Here is a 25,137-nt window from a genome sequence, read left to right as displayed (position 1 = left end):
AGCGAGTGGGGTTTGAGGTTTCAGTCAGTAATGCAAACACATTCAGCATCACTAAGGCTGGTTGCCCTTGCTGGAGTGTAGGCAGACACCCAGGTTACAAATGGTGCTGGTCTGAAAAAGCAGTTTGGACATGTGCTTTTAAAAATATCTGAAAAGTGGATTCATAATGTGTCAGTCTGTAAAAGTGTTTATCACTTGCCAAAAAAAAGAGCAGTAAGTGTGCTTTCAAATTGGCAAAGAAATTTCGTTTTGTGACTAATGTGAAAACATGACTCTGTGTGCAAATAGGAATTACAGGCAGAGATTTATTGCGTATTGCTCTGGTGATTTCACAGTTGCATTAGAAGGAAAGGGGGAGCCTTTTTTTGGTGCAGAAGCAGACTCTTAGCACACAGCCAGCTACTTACCATGTGGAATCATGCACAGTATTCACAAGCGAGTGGGGTTTCAGGTTTCAGTCAGTAATGCAAATACATTCAGCACCACTAAGGCTGGTTGCCCTTGCTGGAGTGTAGTCAGTCACCCAGGTTACACATGTTGCTGGTCTCAAAAAGCTGTTTGGACATGTGCTGTTTTCAGAATCTGAAAAGTGGATTCATAATGTGTCAGTCTGTAAAAGTATTTATCACTTGCCAAAAAAAAGAGTAGTAAGTGTGCTTTCAAATTGGCAAAGAAATTTCGTGTTGTGACTAATGTGAAAACATGACTCTGTGTGTAAATAGGAATTACAGGCATAGATTTATTGCGTATTGCTCTGGTGATTTCACAGTTGGATTAGAAGGAAAGGGGGAGCCTTTTTTTGGTGCAGAAGCAGACTCTTAGCACACAGCCAGCTACTTACCATGTGGAATCATGCACAGTATTCACAAGCGAGTGGGGTTTGAGGTTTCAGTCAGTAATGCAAATACATTCAGCATCACTAAGGCTGGTTGCCCTTGCTGGAGTGTAGGCAGTCACCCAGGTTACAAATGGTGATGGTCTGAAAAAGCAGTTTGGACATGTGCTTTTTAAAAAATCTGAAAAGTGGATTCATAATGTGTCAGTCTGTAAAAGTGTTTATCACTTGCCAAAAAAAAGAGCAGTAAGTGTGCTTTCAAATTGGCAAAGAAATTTCGTTTTGTGACTAATGTGAAAACAAATGTAGTAATATATTTAAATAAAATAAAGGAATTTTTTTTTTGTTTTTTTCAGGTATTGCTGAAGAGCAGTGAACAAAATTTAAGATGCCTACAAAATCCAGAGTAAAAAAAGAGCACAAAAAAAACCTATATTTGAAGACAACTGGAGGACCTAAGTTAGTTGAAGCTGCTCATGTTGGGAAGAAGAAAAAATCTCCTGGTAAGCAAACAAAAGATTTTCTAAGGAACATATTCAAAAAAAGGAAAAATGTACAAAATGTCTGTACTGGAAAGAATGATTTCAATCGAAAAGGACAGGAAAAAATTGAGAATTTAGTTAATGCAAATATACCTTCTGCAACTAAAAAGATAAACTTAAACAGAAAAACAGCGTTTAAAGGGATACGTAGAAAAATGTTTCAGAGGAGAGTTATGTCCAATTTGATAAAGGATGTGAAGAAATATAAGCAAAAGGCAAAGTTTTATAAGAGAAAAAAAGAAATTGAAGCCATTGCAGCAAAGGCATTAGAATTAAAAAGGAAACTATTCATTTTAATTTTGAATAGGATGCGTACATTAGACAAAATGGTTAATGTACTGAAATCACATAGCAAAAGGAAAAGAGTAGTGAACAGAACAAACTTTTGTAAAGTGTTTTTAGGAAAATGGATGCATAGTTCAAGTAGTGAACCTTTTTTTAATGAAGAGAGTTATTTTCAAAGTAATAGTTTGCTGCATGCAGTTGACACCAGAGGTCGTGCTTATGAAGTGAAAAATGGTTGCATAATGGAGAAGGAGATAATGGTTCCAAGAGATGAGGTACAAGTGATGGCGGATGAGGCTATGGGGAGACGTCCTAAAGCCCCAGTGTACACTTGGAATTGTAGTAGTATTTGCACTGTGCGTCAGGAATCTAAGAGAATATAGCAAAAAAAGTGTGAAACAGAAGATTAAGGTGCTTCAAAGTCTAGATCCATGCAGAGTGAGAGAGAATACTGGTTTGCAGGGTCATTCTCTGGCTTGTCTATCTAGAAAAGTGTGTAATAGTGTTTTCCATCATTTTAGGATGCTGGCTGTTCATCATACTGAAATGAGAAAGTTTGTGAGACGGTTGTATTTTGCTAAAAGTCCAGCAATAAAGTTAGATGAATTGAATAGGGCTCTGTTCCGTGGAACGGTATCAGATGTAGAGAAGGTTGTTGATGAAATTCAGTTTTGTTACTTTGGTCCTGAACAAAACAGTGCAGAGAAGGACACAGTAAATGAGGAAGAAGTGGAAGAAAATGTAGAACCCTCTGTAAGTAAGACATTTAATGATCACATAACAAAATTTGCAATAATCTCTAATGAAAGACCAAATATTAATTGTATTTGTTGCCGCAGAACTCATTATAGAAAACAAACCAGGTATGTTGATCTCTACAGAAAGAGTGAAAATGAAGATAATTATAAGTGGAAGGATTTTGCCACCTATATATTTCTTGAAAATTGTTTTGAATTGGGTGAAGTTCAGCGTATTTGTAAATACTGTTACAACAAGTTAGAGGAAAATAGAATGCCGACCAGAGCTGTACATAATAATTTAGAATTGGATGCTATTCCTGCTGAACTTTCTGAATTAAATACATATGAGTCTATACTCATTCAATGTGTTCATCCGTTCCAGACCATAGTACGAATGGAGCCCAAAACTGGTAAATTACCTCCTTCAGATTTACTGAGAGGTTTAAAAGGTAGAGTGGTGTATTTGCCCTTGGATTTGAAAAAAAATATGGAAACTATTGATGCGGATACTTTGGAAACTGAACCATTAATTATTCTGGTTAATGGTGTACCTACAAAGAATAAGAAGATTTGGCAGGAGCTGGTAGATGTACGGAAAGTACAAAGAGCAAATTTGTATTTGAAAAGGAATAACAAATGGTATGAATCAATTTATATAGAAGAAGAAGAAGAAGAAGATTTACAAGAAGACACAGAAACACCAACTGGACAAATTGAAAAAGTGGACAAGTCAAAGGAAGAAGAAATTTATGAACATTTTAGCATACATCCTCTTCATTCAAAAGAAGTTATGGGAGACAATATTGATCTATTTCAGATGAAGAAAGCAAAAGGAACTCCCGTGAGTGTATGGGAGGAGAGCTTTGAAGCTCGATGTTTTCCCCAGCTGTTTCCTAAAGGAAAAGGAGGACGATACGATGAACGTCCGGAACAGATTCCAGCTTCTGAGTATCGGACTACAAGACTATATGCTGAAGATCCCAGATTTCGACAAAGTATTCCTTATTTGTTCCATCTTTTATTTGAAAGCGACTTGTCTGCACTGTCTTATGCAGTAAATCACATTTTAAAAAGTGGAGTACATTTACAAAATGTGTCTGCTATGGATTTTATGGAGAAAGTGCAGCACCGAGATGATCATTTGGAAACACAACTGATCAATCTGATGGCTTGTCAGCGTGGGACAAATGAATATTGGTACCGACGCCATGGTGAATTAAAATGCATGTTACGGAATTTAGGAACTCCAACATGGTTCCTTACCCTAAGCTGTGCCGAGTACGCTTGGGATGATTTACTGGATTTTCTACGAGAGGCAAATTCAAACATTAAAAACATCGAATACAAGACAGCAGGAGAACTGTGCTCATTGGATCCGGTTAATGTTTGCAGATATTTCAATCATAGATTTGAGGCTATGATGTCCTTCATCTGCAATAAAAAAAATCCCCCTCTAGGAGAAGTAGTGGATTTCTTTTGGAGAAAAGAGTACCAGGCAAGAGGTGCTCCTCATATTCATATGCTGTTGTGGATCAAGGATGCCCCAAAGTTTGGAACAGATACTGATGAAGCAGTGTTATCTTACATTGAAGAATATGCAACATGTGCTATACCAAAAAGCACAGAAGAGAAAAAGTTAAAGGAGCAAGTATTACGTTTCCAAAGTCATCGGTGTGGAAAATACTGTCGACGGAAATACAAGAGCAAAGATAAATACTACACTAAATGTCGATTTGGATTTCCTAGACCTGTTCTTTCAAATGGAAGAGTTAACAGTTTTATGTCATCTGTGAGACATACTATCACAAGAAAATCACCTAAGAATACCTACAACCTTAAAAGAAAAGAAGAATCAAAAAATATAAATGACTACAACCCAGTGATTTTATCCATGTGGAACGCTAACATGGATATACAGTATGTAGCTGACAATTCCATTGCTGTTGCTCAATATGTAACGTCTTACATCACTAAATCAGAAAAAACAGAATTGAAGGAAATGTGGGAAGAGATTTCTCACGAGAAAACTGTCAGTAAGAAGCTGCACAGTTTCAGTTTGAAGATGTTATCGCATCGAGAAATTGGATCCTACGATTGTTCAGATAGGTTATCTTCTGCAAGTCTCTACTCGAAATCAAGAAGAATAATTTGGGCAAGTTTAGGCCTTGCAGCAATGAGAAATCGGGTACTGAAATCTGTTGGAGAAATTGAATATTTGGCCGAGAATGACCCAGAAAGTACAGATATTTTGAAATCAAACATGTTGGATACATATTACCCAAAGAGAAGTCATCATCTGGAGAACATGTGTCTCTATGAAGTGCTGCAGAACTACATTTATTCACGGAAAGCCGCAGAAGACATCAACAATGGAAAATATAAAGTCATTGGTGAGGAAGGATGTTTGGTGAAGCAAACAAAAGGAAGTTTGATAAATCACCGGAAGCTGAGTTGCGACACTACTGACAAAAAGGAATTTTACTACTTGGCTCTTTTACAGCTGTTTAAACCATGGCGTACAGAGGATGAACTACTGGGAGAATTTCAAAGCTATGAAGATTCTTTTAATGCTTGCAAAGACAGCATACAATGCAGTACATTCACAACTTATCTGCAAATGTTAAATGAAGAAATTGAACAGGAAACTACAATTGCAGCAGAAATAGCTAGAGACAGTTCTCAGGACAGCCAAAGTTCAGGAACACTCAGTCAAGATCCCCTAGGACAACCAATCGTTGAAAATGAAGCATCAATAGCCATGAATGAAGTGGAAACGGCTATGAATCAAGCTCAAGGAGAATTTATAGACTTACAAAATTTGGAAAGACAACTGAACGAAGAGCAGCAACAAATTTATGAAGAGATCAGAAACAAAATTGATCACGGATTTCTACATGAAAAAAAAGATTGCTCATGCACATCATTTCATCCAATCAGGATGTATGTAAGCGGACAAGCTGGAACTGGAAAAAGTTTCCTAATAAAAGTCATCAGAAGCTACCTACAGCAAAAAACGGATTCTACTTTGTCTTGTGTGGTTACTGCTCCAACTGGGTTAGCAGCATATAACATAAAAGGAATCACTTTACATCGTTTGCTAATGTTACCAGTGGAGCATGAGAACAAAATACAATACAACAAGCTAACTGGAGAAGCATGCTTGGAAGTTTCAAGAGTATTGAAGAAGATGCAAGTTCTCATTATTGATGAGGTGAGCATGGTATCGAACTTAATGCTTGCCTTTGTGCATTTAAGAATGCAGCAAATTCTGAAGTCAGACTATGACGTGTTATTTGGAGGAAAACACGTCATAGTTTTTGGAGATCTTTTGCAACTTACTCCAGTTAAAGGACAACCAGTGTTTAATACTGTGACACATGAAGACACGAAGAAGTCATTGGGAAGCATCGGTAATACAAATATTTGGTCCTTCTTTGAGTACAAGGAACTTACAACTAATATGAGGCAAGCAAACGATGAAGAATATGGAAGTATTCTGAAAGATATCAGGCTTGGACTACTCACAGAAGCTGGCAAAAAAGCATTACAGACTCGGCTGCTACATAATTTATTTCCAAAGGAAGAAATAGTTGCAGAGAAGATATACAAGAACATTGCAGAAAACAAAAGTGTCATCTGCTTAATGCCAACTCTACGTGAATGCTCAATATTCAATGAGGAGCTTTTGAAATTGGAAAAGGAAGATATCAGGAAATTGGAAGCAGTGGACAAAATTGAGGATGGAAGAATTACTGTCACATTAACAGGCACACTGAAAAATAAATTGGATTCACTAGAGAAGAAGATTTCCAAAACAGCTGGATTAGAAAAAAATCTATATGTTTGCATGAACTGTAGAGTATTTTTAAGGAGAAATTTGGATGTTGAAAAAGGTTTAGTTAATGGAGCTATGGGAAGAGTTGTGGGTTTTATTAATTATCAGAAAAAAGATGGAATTGAATGTTTAAAAATAAAATTTGATCAGATAGAAGAAGTTAAAGATATTTGTCGTTGTACAGTTCGTTTCATGCTTGTGAAAGACTTATATGTACGTAGGAAGCAGTTTCCGTTTTCTCTAGCATATGCTATAACTATTCACAAGTCTCAAGGATTGACTGTAGATTGTGCATTTGTGAACATTGGTTCAACTGTGTTCAAAGAAGGTATGGCATATGTTGCTTTGTCACGAGTGAAAACATTATCAGGTTTATTCATGATAGACTTTGATGATTCAAAAGTTAGTGCTGATACAAATTGTGTAAAGGAGTATAATAGATTAAGAAGAAGCTATGCTCCTCATTTAGGTCAGTATCCTGTGTTGGAGAAACGTGTAGTTTCTCGTAAAAGGAGAAATGAGAATATCTGTAATGAAGATGTAGAGAGGAGGAAAAAAAAGAGGAGTGATGTAATTGCAAGCAAAAAGAAAAAGGAAAATGAAGAACAGGTTGTAGGATGTTATTTTGAAAATAGCTCTGGTGTCAACTGCTACGCTAATGTAGTGCTGAATGTTGCATTTTATCTGGAAAGTTTGCAAGAGCAGATAATAGTAAATCAGGGAAAAAGATTCTGTACTGTGCTGAGTCTCCTTTTTGAAAAGCTGAGTAATGATAAAACTCAAATAGAAAGTGCTACTGAAATTAGAAAAGTTTTAGATGTATGTTCAGGACGAACACAGTTTTCTCAAAATGTACAGCAAGACGCACAGGAATTCTTGATTTATTTTCTTCAGGTACTGGAAGAAGAAGGGGTTAACATTGAAAATGTATTTGGTCTCTCTTATAAATGGGAACATAGTTGTGAAAACTGTTATAATATATGTGGCTCTAATGTTGATTCTGAAAGGTTTATTTATTTAACATTGCCAGAGAGTAAAACAGTCACTTTTGCTAAATTAGTTAAAGATGCTAATCATAGCATGCAATGCAGTGAGTGTAAATCTGACATGTTTTCAACATTAATTTTAAAGGAATACAGACAGTATGTAATTTTAATGATGCAACGATGTAGAGCTGATGGTTCAAAATTGGATACTTTAATAAAGAAGTTTACAGGACAGCAATTATCAATTTCAGGAAAAACTTTTGTAACAGTTGCAATAATTTTCCATGATGGACCTACTGTAACTTCTGGTCATTACACAGTTTATCTTAAATGTGAAAAAGGCTGGACACTGTGTAATGATTCCCAATTGATTTTTAAGCAACGTTTGCCTTTTGATTTAGCAAATTCCTATCTAATCTTCCTGAAACCTAAATTTTAGAGAGATTTGACAACATCTGGAGAAAACAATTTTACCATTTTATTGGATTACCATTTGGAATTTACAAATAAAAAGATTTAACAAATTATCATTTGGCCTAATGGAAAGGTAACCAATTGTAATGTGGAATTTTTCCATTTTTTAAGGAAACTTTGGAAAACCAAAAATTTAGAAAAAATCGGTAACATCTGCACAATTTAAATTTTGGAATGTTATTGGATTGCCATTGGAAATTTTTTCAAAAAAGATTTTTTAAATTACTATTTGGCCATGCGGAAAAGTAAACAATTCTATTGTGGACTTATTTAATTATTAATTAATCTTTCGGAAACCAAAATGTTACAGAGAATCGGTGACATCTGTACAATTTAAACTTTTGTTTTTTATTGGATTACCATTGGAAATTAAACAAAAAAAGAATTTTAAAATTACTATTTGGCCTAAAGGAAATGGAACCAGATGTATTGTGGAGTTATTTGACATATATTATTGTGATTATACTTCTGAAACAAAAATATCAGATGGTATTTTAAAGAAATAAGTATTGATATTAGATGATATTTTTTTAGAATATTATGCATTTCTTTAAAGTTATGTTTATGGAAAAAGAGATTGTGGGCTTTTTTAAAAACAATCTTTGAGATTGTTAATTTTTTTTTGCCTGCTGTTAAATGATGAATGCAATTGCTTTCACAATTTATAGTGAAATGCAATATTTTCTGAAAACAGCAAAAAAAAAGGCAAAAATATTTTTTGAAAAATATGTAAATATGTGTACTGTATTATTAAATGTTTTATTAAATATTAATACTTTTTTCTTTTTTTTCAGATTGAGATAGAAAATTTTCGAAAACTAGAACCATTTTAAAAGCAATTAAAAATAAATTAAATGAATAAATCTTTTTTTGAGTGGGTATGGTAAGTCAATAATGTCATGGTCCCTTTTTTCCACTTCTCTACAATCACATTTGCAGTTTTTAATTGTAGTCTCTCAAGGACCTTGTAATGTGATAATTGATTTTTAGTGTTTTAAAAAAAAAAAAAAAAAAATTACGCGTACCGTACGCGTACGGTAAAAAATAAAAATAAAAAAAGTTTTTAAAAAAATATATAAAAAATAGATGAAAGGTAAGGTTGGCTCTTAAAAGAGCCGTTGTGTTCATGCAGGGACAGAGGAAAGAAAGATTGGGAATATTAGACGGTACAACAAGTGTGCTGATCTATTTTACTGTTCACTAGGGAAACACTGGTCTCCCTATAAGTAATTAGATCGTGACAAGTGGCGCACCGTACTTCAACCCTCGCAAACCGAGGGTTAATTTCCAGAGGACCAGAAAAAGGAGATGCTCCCCCCACAGATGAAGGGCTCACCTGACCTGCAGAAGAAGGACTCGGCCCTGCAGATGATGGTCCAGGCTGAGCTGCTGTGGATGTGCTTGGTTGATTTACTGAAGGGTTACCTTCAGTAAGTCGAGCATGTGTCCTTCTGTGTACATCCTTAAGGTGTCTCATCATGGTGTGATTCCCAAAGGAATACTTCCTGTCAGGATTACCTCTTGAAAGTACACGCTTACACAGCTTGCAAGTCACTAAGGGTGCATTTACCTTTTGCTGGCCTTCTGGAAAAGTAAAATACTCCCATACGTAAGAGGTCTTTTGTTTCCTCGCTCTCTGCCTCAAGGTAGTGCTGCTAGCCTCACTCTCAGAAGAGCTCTGCTGTTCTGCCATCGTATCACAAAGACAACCCAGCTCCTTCTCCTAAGGGATCACAAGCAGAAATGAGGGGAATGGGTGTGGTGTAGGAGAGTTCTAGAACTGAAAGTAGTTTCAACCAATCAAAAGTTGTGTTTCATGATCACATGACCTACCGTACGCTTACGGTACGCTTACGGCAAAAGTACGCATGCGCGTAAAAAAGACACGCGCTTGCGCGCATGCGCATAACAGTCACTCCCCGACACTTCCGCGTAACGTGCGCGTGTAGCGTACACGCGTACGTGCCCCACGCGGAGTACGCGCGGCTACGCAAATTGCGTAACTATACGCAAACAGCGTAGATAAATTACGGACATTGCGTAAACCGTACGCTTACCGTAAGCTTACGGTTCGCGTACTAAAAAAAAAATTTTAAAAAAAGGAAAAAATGTATTGCTAATAAATTTTACCTGTTTATTTTATAAAATATGTTAAAAAAAACATATTGTAGAATTTTAAAAATTTAACCATAGTCTTTAAAAAAGGATAGAAAATTAAAATAAAAATATGTAAAAAAAAAAGAAGAAAAAAAATAAATTAGCATTTAAAAAACCTTGCAAATTCACTGAAAAAACCATGGGTTTCACATACGTTATAGTTAGGAATTAGCATTTAAAAAACCTTTGAAATTCACTGAAAAAACCATGGGTTTCACACACGTTATAGTTAGGAATTAGCATTTAAAAAACCTTAGAAATTCAATGAAAAAACCAAAGGTTTCACACATGTTATAGTTAGCTGGACATTTCACTCGTAAAGAACCAATGAAATTCCCCCGTTATAGTTAGTTCAGCTAACTATAACTCGCGCGCCCGCAATGCACTACTGATGACGTCACATATTACATCACTCATGACATGGTCAGTGACATCACTCATGACATCACTGATGACATCTCAAATGACATCACTGATGACATTATCCTTGTGACAGAGTGGTAGACCTCCTCTCACCCTAATATAACCTTTGATACAAACATTCAAAAATAGAGACTAAAATTTTCAAAACAATGGACATACCAATAACAGTTACAACAACCTATTCAGTAATTCTAAGATCCACATACACATCCACTCATCCACCAACAATCCTATACAGTCACTCATACATGTACTCACACATCATATGTACTCATACACCTAAACATCCTGTAACACAATCCCACTCATCCATAGAGTTACTCACACACATAGTCACTCATGCTAATAAAGAATCAAACATCCATTTACTTGCATATACAGTTATACACACACCAGCACACTTACTTTTACAGAAACTTACACATACTTAGTCTTTTTAACAATCACTTATAGAAACACATACTTATTCATACAGGAACTCTTCCAATCTCTCACTCTCACATATACTCACTTATAAACACCAATAGTCACATATACTAGTTTAAAACATATGTAGTTACTTATGAAGACACTATTGAGACAGTCATTCACTCACTAACACACCCATGCACACACTCATCCACCCATACAGTCCTGCACACATGCTGTCTTCAACACATACAAACAGTGAGTCACTCATTCATGCATCTATGCACTACGTAATACCCCCCACCGCACCATGAAGACACTCAGACACTCATACTGATACTCAAAAAACCAACTATTAACCTATATAGACACTCATGTAGCTACTCACCAACCCATGCAGCCACTTATATACAAAGTGAGAGACTGATACAGGTATTTACACATTTAAACATTACTCACTAAGCCATGTATTCAAAAAGATACACTTAATCAGTCAGTTGTACAATCAGTTTTTCAGAAACAAATCATCAATTTAGACACTTATATACTCATTTATTCTTCCATCGACCTTGAGATATACATATATAAAACATATTTAATTTTCAGAAAAACACACATTCACTGGATGATGTCATCAGTGATGTCATTTGAGATGTCATCAGTGATGTCATGAGTGATGTCACTGACCATGTCATGAGTGATGTAATATGTGACGTCATCAGTAGTGCATTGCGGGCGCGCGAGTTATAGTTAGCTGAACTAACTATAACGGGGGAATTTCATTGGTTTTTTACGAGTGAAATGTCCAGCTAACTATAACATGTGTGAAACCTTTGGTTTTTTCATTGAATATATATATATATATATATATATATATATATATATATATACATTACCTACTGGCGGTCACCAGTAGATAGTTATAGTTAGAACCTAGTTTCCATTGGAAAAGCATTTTTTAATTTGCTAATAACTTTGGTGTCGTTTGACGAAACTTTGTGAAATTCTCACCCAAAAAAGTCTATCCAGGTAAGCTCTTATGCGGAAAGTTTTGGGGTGATTCGTCAAGCGGGGGCTGAGAAAAAGGGGGGTCCCAAAACGCATTTTCCCCATGTTAATTTCCATAGGAAATTTTGAGACGGACTACAGCCCGAACTGCTGAACGGAATTATCCCAAATTTAGCAAAAAGGTAGAGCTTGGTTCAGAAAGCGACATTTTGTTTAAATGGTGTAAATCCGTTAAGTAGTTGCTGAGAAATTAAAATTATAAAAGTCAAAAAATCAATTTCCCATAGGAAGTTTTGGGCAAGGCTACAGCCGAAACTACTGAACGGAATTACCCCAAAATTGGCAAAAAGGTAGTGCTTGGATCAGAAAGTGACCTTTTTTTTTAATGGTGTAAATCCTTACAGTAGTTTCTGAGAAAATCAAAAAATAAAGTTTCGATATCCATGGCCGAGGAGGGTTCGCGAACCCTCCCGACATTCTAATAGGCTGTCAACACTCCTAACCAGGAAGTGTTGGCAGCCATCTTGTGACTCAGTAGAACTGAGTCACAAGAAAACAGAAAAACAAAGGTGAAAAAAAAGAAAAGGGGGCAGGGTAGAAACACCCTGCCCCCCTAGGCCTGCTCAGTGGGACCCACAAGGAACCCCAGGGCCAAAAAAAGCATTTTTTTAAAAAAATCATCCGAATTCGCGCTGGGGTCTCGAATCCGGACCATAAAATAAAAATAAAACATAACGCATGCTCCTGCAATTTGTTGTATTTAAGCCCCCAGGTGGGCCAGGTCCTGGGGGCACTGAAAAAAATGTGTGGGTGGACCAATTTCACCCCACGCTGCCCCGGGGACTGCCACCTCCCAGGGGCAAGATTTATGAGTTGCGGGGGGGCACGTAGCCCCCCCGCAGCCCTGGGGACCACCACCTCCCCGGGGCTCATTTTAATATTTAAAAATAAAAAAAGTGTGGGGTACACCTCCTCGTGGAGCCCTTTATGGCCCTGAGGACCACCACCCCCCAGGGCCGGCTTCTGCAGTGACCTGGGGTGCCCACCCCCGGGACACTGCTGTTTGCTATGTCAGGGCGGGAGCTGTGCCCTGACATCGCTCCTGCCCTGTCATAGCAAACACTGGTTTGGATTTTGTGAGCGAGAGCAGGTTTCCTGCTCTTGCTTACAAAATTCAAACCAGATTGCTTTTCCACAAGGGGAGCTGCATGTCAGCAGCTCCCCATGTGGAAAAACAATGCCAGCTCCCGCAGGAGGCGGGGAACCAGCGGGACCGTGGGGGAATTGGGGTCACCTGCGGAAAGGCCAGGCCCCGGGGGACGGGATCCCCAGGGCCATGGGTGGCCAAGGAGGGGGGGCCACGTGGCCCCCCTCCCGCAATTAGAAAAACAAAAAAGAGGCACAGCCCCGGGAGATGGGGTCCCTGGGGCTAATAGAGGCCTCAGGAGGGGAGCCGCACAGCCCCCTCCTACATTTAAAAAACTATATATATATGGCCATGCCCCTGGGGATGGGGTCCCCCGGGCTGAAATTGGCCTTAGGACGGGTGCCACGCGCCCACCTTCCCGTTGACATTTTTTTTTTTAAAAAGGGGTCAGGTCCTGGGGGATTCGGTCCCCAGTGCCAAAAAAAAAGGAAAGAGAAGGGGGGCACACAGCCCCCCTTCTTATTTTTTTTATTTTTTAAAGCCGGCATCGCGGCTAGGCCCCTCCCTGCAGCACTCAGCAAACGCGCCCCCTGGCACATTGTAAGTTGGGGAATTAATTCCCTATGAATACTGGGGGTCCCTGGGGGCCAACTAGACCACCAGGTACCTTCAGTATGCGCCAGGTAGCTGCGTTGCAGAGAGGTGTTCAGGGGCCACACCCCTTTTTACACCTCTCTGCAGTGCAGCTCTGTGGTGCTTCCTGGAGGTACTTGGGGGCTAGATGGCCCTCAGGGACCCTCTGTACTCAAGGGGATTTAATGCCCCAATTTACAATGCTCCAGGGGGCGCGTTTGTACAGTGGTGCAGAGAGGGGGCATGGTCTGATGTGACAAGTGTGCAAACGCGCCCTGTGGCGTGTTTTAAGTTGGGGGATTAAGTCCCCTTGAATCCTGATGGTCCCTGGGGGCCAACTAGTCCACCAGGTACCTCCAGTTAGCACCAGGGAGCTGCGTTACAGAGAGGTGGTCCAAGGCCACGCTCCCTTTATACACCACTCTGCAATGCAGCTCTGTGGCACTTACTCGAGGTAGCTGGTGGGCTAGTTGGCCCCCAGGGACCCTCAGGCCAATTTCGGCCCTGGGGACATGTAGGAGAGTAGGGTCTGCTTTCTATGTTCACCCCCACTTTTTGCTTTTGCTCCACTGGTTTTTGACTTAGATGTGGCTGTGGGCCTGCTAATCAGACCCACAGCCCGGCTGTTCTCTCTCTAAATTCACACTATGTACTTTAGGTACATAACCCAATTGGTAAGGATCATCTTCTTGGCCCCTGTACAGTGTACCCTAGGTACCCAGGGCATAGGTGTACCCTAGGCCTACCAGGGGCTGCAGCATGGATTATGCCGCCCCTGGCCTGGCCTCACAATTAGACACAACTGGCTGATCACTCAGCTGGGGCAGGGTTGTGTAATCACTCCTTGCTTAGATATAGTATACCTATATCTACCCTCACAATAGACACATGTGTACCTATCAGTCACTCCTATGGCAGGCCTTAACAATCCTGGAGGAAGAGTGCTTGGTAACATGTGAGATGGTGCTCTAGCATGAGCTGAGCCTGTCTGCAGCTTTCGGAACCATGTCCTTATAGCTGTTCTATGATATCGCCTACCATATACTCTTAAGTGCCTTATAATCTTAAACGGTTATGGTAACTATGGTTTGGCTTTATCGAAACATGTTGTGTAAGGTGTCTAACACTTTGGAATAATACCCCCATACCATTTCTGGGGATGAGGATATTATTCCTCCCTTCTAGAGGGAGAAGACATGTATAACCCTACTTACCCGGTTAAAGTTAACCAGAGCCCCAGCATCACAAAATGGATGCTGCTGCCACAGACACTAGTCTGACCTCCTGCTGCTGGGAGTCCTTCCAGCGAAGGAGGCTTGGACAATAGGTTTCCTGCCTTGGGACGTGCTAGCACCACCCCAGACAGGACTTAGTGTATTGGGGCAGGGAGGGATGAAAGAAACGAGACACTGCCTGGGGCACACAAGGTGTCCCATGCATAGTCCAGTTCAAACCGGTCCTGGGGCACTCCAGCCCCAGCTCTGGCACGAAACTGGACAAAGGAAAGGGGGTGTAGCCACTTCCCTTCCTGGTCCCACCCATAGGAGGGACCTTGCAGGTAGCCCAGCCCATTAGCCTAGTATATTAGGAGGTAGCTGAGCCCTGCAGAATTAGATTACCCTGAAAATCTGCAACTTGTACAGAAACTCTGGACCTTCGACATTCGACCTCAGGAAGAAGACTGAAGAATCTCCCTTGTGGCCAAGGAGTGAACACCCTAGGCAACCAGGCACCATCCAGCGACCGCTGCTTGCTTTGCGACTGATCCTACGAGGGACGACTGCAGAGACTGACCAGCGCCGTGACTTCCAGACACCTCTGAACCAGATCCACATCTACAGCAAAGCTGAGACCCGTGGAGGCGACGAGGGACGTGGGACCGGCGACTTGGGAAAAGTGGCTAGTAACTGACTAGCGCGACTTCTGAGGCTCCCTCGAGGTTGTGCTTGGGGAATTGAGAAGCCCCACTCCTGAGCACCATCTGCAAAGAAGATCAGCTCCCCACACTTCACGTGTTCTACGTGGGGCCCTTCTGCACCTAAGCTGGTTGACGCGTTGTCCGGTTGCTGGCCCGTTGGCTAGTGATCTCTGTGACGACGAACCTGCTATTTTTCTTTGCTGGTCCGGCTCCTCCAGACTGGCACTCGCTCCCCTGTGAAAGGAAAGCACCCCAGACCTTCCTGGTCTGCAACAGAAGCAAGTCCTCCATCCTGCGTGGGTTAAGCTTGCCAAGGATTGTTGGGTCCTAACTCGACATCGACGCCGCCGACAGCAAGAGCCTTCGTGGGACAGATCGCCTCCTGGTTCTGGTCGTCCTCGATGCCTCCTGGTACCCATGGCTGCTGAGACAAGCTTCACCTCTTCACCTGCATCTTCACAACATCGCCTGGCTCCTTCCTGGTTCCCTCCTGGTCCTGGGCTGGTGGCCTAGACTCTGTCCCTTCTTCTGGCAGGACTCCTTCTTGATACCATCCCCGGAATCCACCGGACACTCTTCACTGACTGCCTGTCAGCAACCTTTCTTCAGGCATCCATAGGAGTCAACGACGAAACCCGACGCAAGTTCACACCTATGCATCCGCAGCCCGTGGGCTAGGTAACTTGAGTACTACGGTGCTCACAAGGGTATTGACTATCCTAGGGTCTAGTTTCCAAGTCTCGAACTCCTAGCTACTTCAGAAGTGTCCTAAAACTCTTAATTTCTAAGTATCACTATTTCTATTGACTTTTACGCATTACGCGTGAGTGTTTCCACTCTGCACCTGAATCCTGTTGGCCTCCTACTTCCTAATTCCTGGTAGTGTAGTGCAGCCCCAGCGATTCCCTAGGCCTAGGCCTATCCTGTGTTCGTGACAGTGGTTCTTATAGCACTTACTTAGTATATGGTTTGCGTGGCCCCTAGGGCCTAACTGTATTACTTACCTCTGTGACTTATGTATGCTTGAATAAGATTGTGTTGTACTTACCTCGAATCTCATAAAGAGTGCTGAGGGTGTTTTGACTTAGAATAAATACCTTATATTTTTATATATCTGTTGTGGTGTCCTTTCATTTGATATTCAAGGGGTTACAAATGGTATAACAGCTGGCTTCACATGCCATACAGAGTTTAGCGTAAGACTGCTCTTGTCCATGCTACCACTAGGATAGCTGGTCTATAAGGTTGACTTTACAACCAATCACCATGAGGGTTGTTTGGACTGATACAAGGTGTACACTAGAATTAATGACATCATATATCAGGCCACCTTCTCACATTGGTGAGCAGCAGTTGGGATCTGAGCTTGCTGTTGTAATACCATTGTAATCTTGAGATATCAAATTGAAAGATCACAAAGATATTTGTCAGGTACATATAACATAGCTTTTAAATACTTAAGTTCTACTGAACTTAGCAGTTGTAGGTTGAAGGGCCTAGCACACCCTGACTACAACTACTAGAGAGGTTTAGTAGATACAACTAGTGTAGGTAGGTGCACACACCACACCCTCACTAGATCATGTCTCTGAGAGGAGATCAAGATGATACTCTCTCAGGAGAGGTAAATCCTAGAAGGATACCCTCTAGATATGATACCCTAACTTTTCAGGAGATGAGACAATTGTGTACCTCCAGAAAGTTAAAACAGGGTTCCAACCCTACCCTCATTTATCTAGTGGACATTTTAGAAGAGTATGATGCTCAGAAAGCCTCCCAGGATGGTACCTTAGGTACCAGTGAGGGCCTACCCTCAACAGGAGACTCCCCTCACCATACAGATGAGTCAGGGACTTCAGAAGATGAGGTAGATAGCCAGGTAGTAGTTGGGAGACTCAGCCAGGCTAACTTAAGCATACATGGGAGTCTGAATGGGGTCCCCCCATCCAGACCCCCTGGTGGGCTTGACCAGAGAGAGAGGAGAGGAAGATCTCCTTCAGGGGAATCTATCCACTCCCATATCTCCCATAGCTCCAATGCCTCTTCTCATAGGGGAATGACTTCTCCCCAGAGAAGAGAGCTTAAGGCCAGAATGAGGGAAGTTAATCTGAGGTTTGCAAGGGAAGAACTTGCCCTTGCCAAGGAGAAACTTGCTCTGGCCAGGGGGCAAAAGTTAAGTGGGTTAGAACCCACTGGTGGCAGCAGTATCCCTAAGGATAGAGACAGGGCCTATGATAATAGAAACCTGAGCAAGATTGTCCCTCCCTACAAGTGTGGGGATGACATCCACAAATGGATAACTGCTTTGAAGAGGGCCTGCAGAGTACAGCAGGTACCCCAGAGTCAGTGGGCAGCTATCTTGTGGCACTCCTTCTCTAAGAAAGGTAGGTACAAGCTCCTCACAGTTAGTGATGAGGATGCAAATAATTACACTGTCCTGAAGAGTGCTCTGATTGCTGGGTTTGGCCTAACCACTGAGCAATACAGGTTGTTGTTCAGGTATACCCAGAAGACACAGACTCTGGACTGGACTGACTTTGTAGATTGTGCCACTAAGGCTTTGGAAGGCTGGCTACTGGGCAGTGGGGTTAAGGACTATACAGGATTGTATAATTTGATCATGAGAGAACAAATACCTAACAACTGTCAAAACCAGCTACTGCATCAACACTTGATTGACTCTGAACTGTCTTCTCCCCAAGAATTGGAAAATAAGGCAGATAGATGGGTCAGGACAAGAGTTAAGCAGAAAAACCAGAATCAGGGCCGTGATCAGAAAAAGGCAGACCAGAATGGTAATGAGCAGAAAAATAAAGACCAGAAGTCTTCACCAGGCCCCCAAAAGGCTCAGGGGGAGGGTGGTCCCAAAAAGGATAAAAAGAAAGATGGCCAAAAGACACCCTGGTGCAACTACTGTAAATCCAATTCTCATTGGATTAGTGAGTGTACCAAAAAGGACAAGCCCCCAACCACCATTGCCCCTAAGGCAACTGTACCCCCTAGTCCAGCTGTAAGTGGTGGTTCCCAGCAAAAGGGTGTAGTAGGGTTAACCCTGGGAACTGAGGAGGATTCTGGCCTAGTCGGGATACCAACTCAGGCTGTTCTGATCTGTGATGGGGACATAGCTTTGTCCTCTACTGTAGGCCCCAGTAACCTGGGCAAGTACAGACAGGCTCCTTTTATCGATCATAGAATGGCTCAGCCCTACAGGGACACTGGGGCTAGTGTCACAATGGTGACACCTGCCTTTGTGGACCCTGGACAGATCATGCTAGGTGAGAATTACCTAGTGACCAACGCTAGCAATGCCACTACCTCCCATAGTGTGGCAATTGTTAACTTCTCCTGGGGAGGGGTAACTGACCTCAAGAAAGTTGTGGTGAGTTCAGATCTTCCTGTAGAGTGTCTGTTGGGAAATGACCGTGAAACTTCAGTTTTGTCTGAAGTGGAGTATAGGACCCATGCAGAAATGCTGGGAATAGATGCACATGTCCTTGCTGTGACCAGGTCACAGGCCAAAAAGTGCAACACTGAACAAGTGCTGGACCCTGGGACAATGGACCAGACACAACCCAAGAGAAAGAGCAGTAGGGTAAAGGCTGTGCCTTCCCCCTACCTCAGGTGGAGGATCAGCCCTCACAGGAGGATGATTCTGAGAGCCCTGAAGGAACTGTCCTGAAGAACTGGAACCTGATCAGGTTGAGTTTCTTGGGACATTGGGACCTTCAAGGGCAGATCTGAGGCAGGCACAATTAGACTGCCCCTCTCTTGAACCCCTCAGACAGCAGGCTGCTGCTGAGGCTGCAGGGAATGCTCAAGGTACCCATAGAGTGTATTGGGATGAAGGGCTGCTGTACTCAGAGGCTAGAGACCCCAAGCCTGGTGCTTCCAGGAGGTTGGTCATACCTTTAAGTTTCAGAGGCTTCCTTCTTACCTTGGCCCATGATATAACCCTTGCAGGACACTTAGGCCAGAATAAGACCTGGGACAGACTTGTCCCTCACTTTCACTGGCCTCATATGTCAGAAGATACCAAGGAGTTTTGTCGCTCCTGTGTCACCTGCCAAGCCAGTGGCAAATCAGGTGGCACCACAAAGGCCCCCTTATACTAGGCCTGGGCGGCAAATTCCGTTCCGCTCGCGGAATTTGCGTAATTTCGCGTTCCGCGGAGAACGCGAAATTGCTAAAAAGTCTGCTTTCCGCGATTTCGCGAAATTTTTGCTTGTTCGCGATCTCAAAATGCGTGTTTGCAAGATATTTCTCCCCGAGCACGCAAACAGCAATTGTGAACAGGAAAAAAGCATCGCGAACAAGCAATTCCGCGTGTTCGCGGAATTTCTGCGTGTTCGCGGAGATTTTTTACCGTTTCGCGGAGATTTGCGTAACGCAATTCCGCAAATTCCGCCCACCCCTACCTTATACCACTACCTGTGGTGGGGGTCCCCTTTGAGAGAGTGGGGATAAACATTGTAGGACCAATGGACCCCCAAACAGCATCTGGGCACAGATTTATATTGGTGATAGTGGACCATGCCACCAGGTATCCAGAAGCTATCCCCCTGAGGACCACAACAGCTCCTGTTGTGGCAAGGGCCTACTTGGAGTATTCTCCAGAGTGGGCTTTCCAAAGGAGGTTGTCTCTGACAGAGGTGCCAACTTCATATCAGGATATTTGACTGCTATGTGGAAGGAGTGTGGTGTACACTACAAATTCACTACCCCCTATCACCCACAGTGCAATGGGCTTTTGGAGAGATTCAACAAGACCCTAAAAGGGATGATAAAAGGTTTACCAGATAAGCTTAGGCGAAGATGGGACATCCTTTTACCCTGCCTTCTGTTTGCTTACAGAGAGGTCCCACAAAAGGGGGTTGGCTACAGCCCTTTTGAGCTTTTGTTTGGGCATCCTGTAAGGGGACCCCTGTGTCTAGTAAGGGAAGGATGGGAGAGACCTCTCAGACAACCCAAGCTGGACATAGTGGATTATGTACTTGGCCTCCGCTCCAGGATGGCAGAGTATATGAAGAAGGCTTCTAAAAACCTTGAGGCCAGCCAGGAACTGCAAAAAGCTTGGCATGACCAAAAGGCTGTGCTGACTGTATACCAGCCAGGGAAGAAAGTGTGGGGGTTGGAGCCATGTCAACAGATTGAAGGCATATGTTGACAGGGCAGACATGGGCTTACTCATGGCTACAGATGAGGGGCAGGAGGAAGAGAGTGACCCTCTCCCAGACCTGCTGACTCAGAACCCTGATGATGGTTCAGTTGATGGTGTGGTTTTTTCAGACAGCCTCACTGACCATCAACAACAGGACTGCAGACAAGTTCTACAGGCCTACAGGCATATGTTCTCACTGACCCCAAGTCAGACAAACTGGTGCACCCATGAGGTGGACACTGGTGACAGTCTGCCTGTGAAGAGTAAAATCTACAGGCACCCTGACCATGTCAGGGACTGCATAAAAGTTGAGGTACAGAAAATGTTGGAGCTGGGAGTCATTGAACCTTCAGAGAGCCCGTGGGCTAGTCCTGTAGTTCTGGTGCCAAAACCTCACACCCAAGATGGTAAGAGAGAGATGAGGTTTTGCGTGGATTACAGAGGTCTCAATGCTGTCACTAGGACAGATGCCCACCCAATACCTAGGGCAGATGAGCTCATTAACAGATTGGCAGCTGCCAAGTTTTGGAGCACATTTGACCTAACAGCTGGCTACTGGCAAATCAGACTAGCTGAGAGTGCAAAAGCCAAAACTGCTTTCTCGACCCCAGGAGGACATTACCAATTTGTGGTAATGCTCTTTGGATTGAAGAATGCACCTGCCACTTTCCAAAGGCTGGTGAATCAAGTCCTTGCAGGCCTGAATGACTACTGTGCAGCTTATCTTGATGATATTGCTGTCTTTAGCTCCACCTGGGAGGATCACCTGGTCCACCTGAGGAATGTTTTAGAGGCCCTGCAAAAGGCAGGCCTCACTATCAAGGCCACTAAGTGCCAGATAGGGCAGAGTAAGGTTGTGTACCTGGGCCACCTGGTAGGTGGGGGTCAGGTTCAACCACTGGAGAGCAAGATCCAGACCATAAAGGACTGAACTCCTCCAATTACCCAGACTCAGGTCACAGCTTTCTTGGGCCTGACTGGGTACTACAGAAAGTTTGTTAAGAACTATGGGTCCATTGTGACACCACTTAATGACTTGACCTCTAAGAAAATGCCAAAGAAAGTTCAGTGGACAGTAAGCTGTCAGAAAGCATTTGATGACCTGAAGCAGGCCATGAGCACTGCACCTATTCTGAAAAGTCCAGATTACGCCAAAGAGTTCATTGTCCAGACAGATGCTTCTGAGTTGGGTGTGGGAGCTGTTCTTTCACAACTGAATATAGATGGTCAAGACCAGCCCATTGCTTTTATTAGTAGAAGGCCGACCCCTAGAGAGAAACGTTGGTCAGCTATTGAGCGGGAGGCCTTTACTGTGGTTTGGGCCCTGAAGAAGCTGAGGCCATACCTGTTTGGCACTCACTTCAAGATTCAGACAGACCATAAGCCCCTCTTGTGGCTAAATCAGATGAAGGGTGAAAATCCCAAACTTCTTAGGTGGTCCATTTACCTACAGGGGATGGACTTCACAGTGGAACATAGACCGGGGACTGACCATGCCAATGCAGATGGACTCTCCAGATATTTCCACTTAGTACATGAAGACTCAACTGGTCAAGGTTAGTTTAATGTCCCTAAGTTTGGGGGGGAGGTTGTGTAGGAGAGTAGGGTCTGCTTTCTATGTTCACCCCCACTTTTTGCTTTTGCTCCACTGGTTTTCGACTTAGATGTGGCTGTGGGCCTGCTAATCAGACCCACGGCCCGGCTGTTCTCTCTCTAAATTCACACTATGTACTTTAGGTACATAACCCAATTGGTAAGGATCACCTTATTGGCCCCTGTACAGTGTACCCTAGGTACCCAGGGCATAGGTGTACCCTAGGCCTACCAGGGGCTGCAGCAAGTATTATGCCACCCCTGGCCTGGCCTCCCAATTAGACACAACTGGCTGATCACTCAGCTGGGGCAGGGTTGTGTAATCACTCCTTGCTTTGTTATAGTATACCTATATCTACCATCACAATAGACACATGTGTACCTATCAGTCACTCCTATGGCAGGCCTTAACAATCCTGGAGGCAGAGTGCTTGGTAACATGTGAGATGGTGCTTTAGCATGAGCTGAGCCTGTCTGCAGCTTTCGGAACCATGTCCTTATAGCTGTTCTATGATATCGCCTACCATATACTCTTAAGTGCCTTATAATCTTAAACGGTTATGGTAACTATGGTTTGGCTGTATCGAAACAGGTCGTGTAAGGTGTCTAACACTTTGGAATAATACCCCCATACCATTTCTAGGGATGAGGATATTATTCCGCCCTTCTAGAGGGAAAAGACAAGTTAAACCCTACTTAACCGGTTAAAGTTAACCAGAGCCCCAGCATCACAAAATGGATGCTGCTGCCACAGACACAAGTCTGACCTCCTGCTGCTGGGAGTCCTTCCAGCGAGGGAGGCTTGGACAATAGGTTTCCTGCCTTGGGAGGTGCTAGCACCACCCCAGACAGGACTTAGTGTATTGGGGCAGGGAGGAATGAAAGAAACGAGACACTGCCTGGGGCACACAAGGTGTCCCATGCATAGTCCAGTTCAAACTGGTCCTGGGGCACTCCAGCCCCAGCTGTGGCGCGAAACTGGACAAAGGAAAGGGGAGTAGCCACCCCCCTTCCTGGTCCCACCCATAGGAGGGACCTTGCAGGTAGCCCAGCCCATTAGCCTAGTATATTAGGAGGTAGCTGAGCCCTGCACAATTAGATTACCCTGAAAATCTGCAACTTGTACAGAAACTCTGGACCTTCGACATTCGACCTCAGGAAGAAGACTGAGGAATCTCCCTTGTGGCCAAGGAGTGACCACCCTGGGCAACCAGGCACCATCCAGCGACCACTGCTTGCTTTGCGACTGATCCTACGAGGGACGACTGCAGAGACTGACCAGCGCCATGACTTCCAGACACCTCTGAACCAGATCCACATCTACAGCAAAGCTGAGACCCGTGGAGGCGACGAGGGACTTGGGAAAAGTGGCTAGTAACTGACTAGCGCGACTTCTGAGGATCCCTCGAGGTTGTGCTTGGGGAATTGAGAAGCCCCACTCCCGAGCACCATCTGCAAAGAAGATCAGCTCACCACACTTCACGTGTTCTGCGTGGGGCCCTTCTGCACCTGAGCTGCTCGATGCGTTGTCTGGTTGCTGGCTTGTTGGCTAGTGATCTCTGTGACGACGAACCTGCTATTTTTCTTTGCTGGTCCGGCTCCTCCAGACAGGCACTCGCTCCCCTGTGAAAGGGAAGCACCCCAGACCTTCCTGGTCTGCGACAGAAGCAAGTCCTCCATCTTGCGTGGGTTACGCTTGCCAAGGCTTGTTGGGTCCTAACTCGACATCGACACCGCCGACAGCAAGAGCCTTCATGGGACAGGTCACCTCCTGGTTAATGTGATAAGATGTCCTTGTGATTTCCTATATGTGGGACAAACAACACAAAAAATAAAAGTGAGGATACTACAACACATGAGCCGCATCAGATGCAAAACACAAGGGGCCCCCATGGTGGATCATTTTCTGGCACTAAGCCATCAACCTGAAGAATTGAAATGGTGGGTGCTAGAAAAGGTCAGTCTTGCGCCAAGAGGGGGGTCAATGGCTGTGAATCTGAAGAGAAAGGAATGTAGATGGATTAATTTCCTCAATACTGTCCAGGAAGGTCTTAATAGCCTCGAGGAAACATCCAGGGAGATGGGGCAATTATGATACTTCTCCTTATACCCTGTATTGCATAACCTTAGGCTCATCGGTAGTTTGTATATACGAGTCATTCACAATTTCATCTTGACAAACTTTGTTATAAACAGGCACTCTCACGTGGGGTTCTGAGACGGACCTCAAACTGCATTCAATTTATGTCTTTGAGCTTGTTGTTCCTAATAGTTGTCCTATTGAACACATGTGATGTAAACAATGACTTATGTTTTTTCCGCGATATCATTGTCATCATGTACCTCGATGAATATGAATATACACAACTGAACACATTTTCTGAAACTGCCCGAATGACTTTCGTTTTAACTCCGTACGAATATCGGCTGTTTTTAGTTGTGAACACAGCTGCCAGATACCCCCTCGGCATATCACTTCACATCCATTTGCCTCATCACCTCCTACATGCGAGAGTAGCCCACACGTTCTAGCATTAATGCATATCTCCACATGTCCGTTCACAGATTAATTAAGTTAACTCTGCTGATTGACATATTGCCTGTCAGTCTACGTCAGCTTAGCGCGCGCTCTGCCCCAGCTGCCTCAGTTCCTCGAAGCGACCGTGGTTGCTAGGCAACCCTCCTGACACGTCACTCCGGCTACGTCAGACAGGACTGCCCCGCTCACCTTCATGTAGCAGCCTGTCTGTCAGTTGCGGCTTCCTCCGACTGAGACAGGAGGTGCTGCAGCGTGAGTCGTGATCGCTTTGCTCCCTCTCTTCCCAAGTAAGCAATCATTCCCCAATCCAGTGCTCTCGGCTCTACCCGGTCGTGAACAATACCTCATTGAATGTTTATCCTTCCAGATAATAATAGGAATTATATCTCGGATCGGTTCCGACGCATTTGATCCACCGGAGTCCGCCTTACTTGTAAGAACAACGCCGGTTAAGGT

At 43.2% G+C, this 25,137-nt stretch overlaps 1 protein-coding gene across 5 annotated transcripts in view; it reads left to right on the top strand.

The window, feature by feature from the left end:
• The window catches only part of LOC146816674 (adhesion G protein-coupled receptor F5-like), a 788,188-nt gene that overhangs the window by 502,631 nt on the left and 260,420 nt on the right, over nt 1-25,137 (top strand). The gene's annotated exons all lie outside the window — the stretch shown is intronic.

This window comes from Triturus cristatus, chromosome 6 (genome assembly GCF_964204655.1).
Source record: "Triturus cristatus chromosome 6, aTriCri1.1, whole genome shotgun sequence".
NCBI lineage: Eukaryota > Metazoa > Chordata > Amphibia > Caudata > Salamandridae > Triturus > Triturus cristatus.
This window is presented reverse-complemented; position numbering and strand designations above follow the sequence as displayed.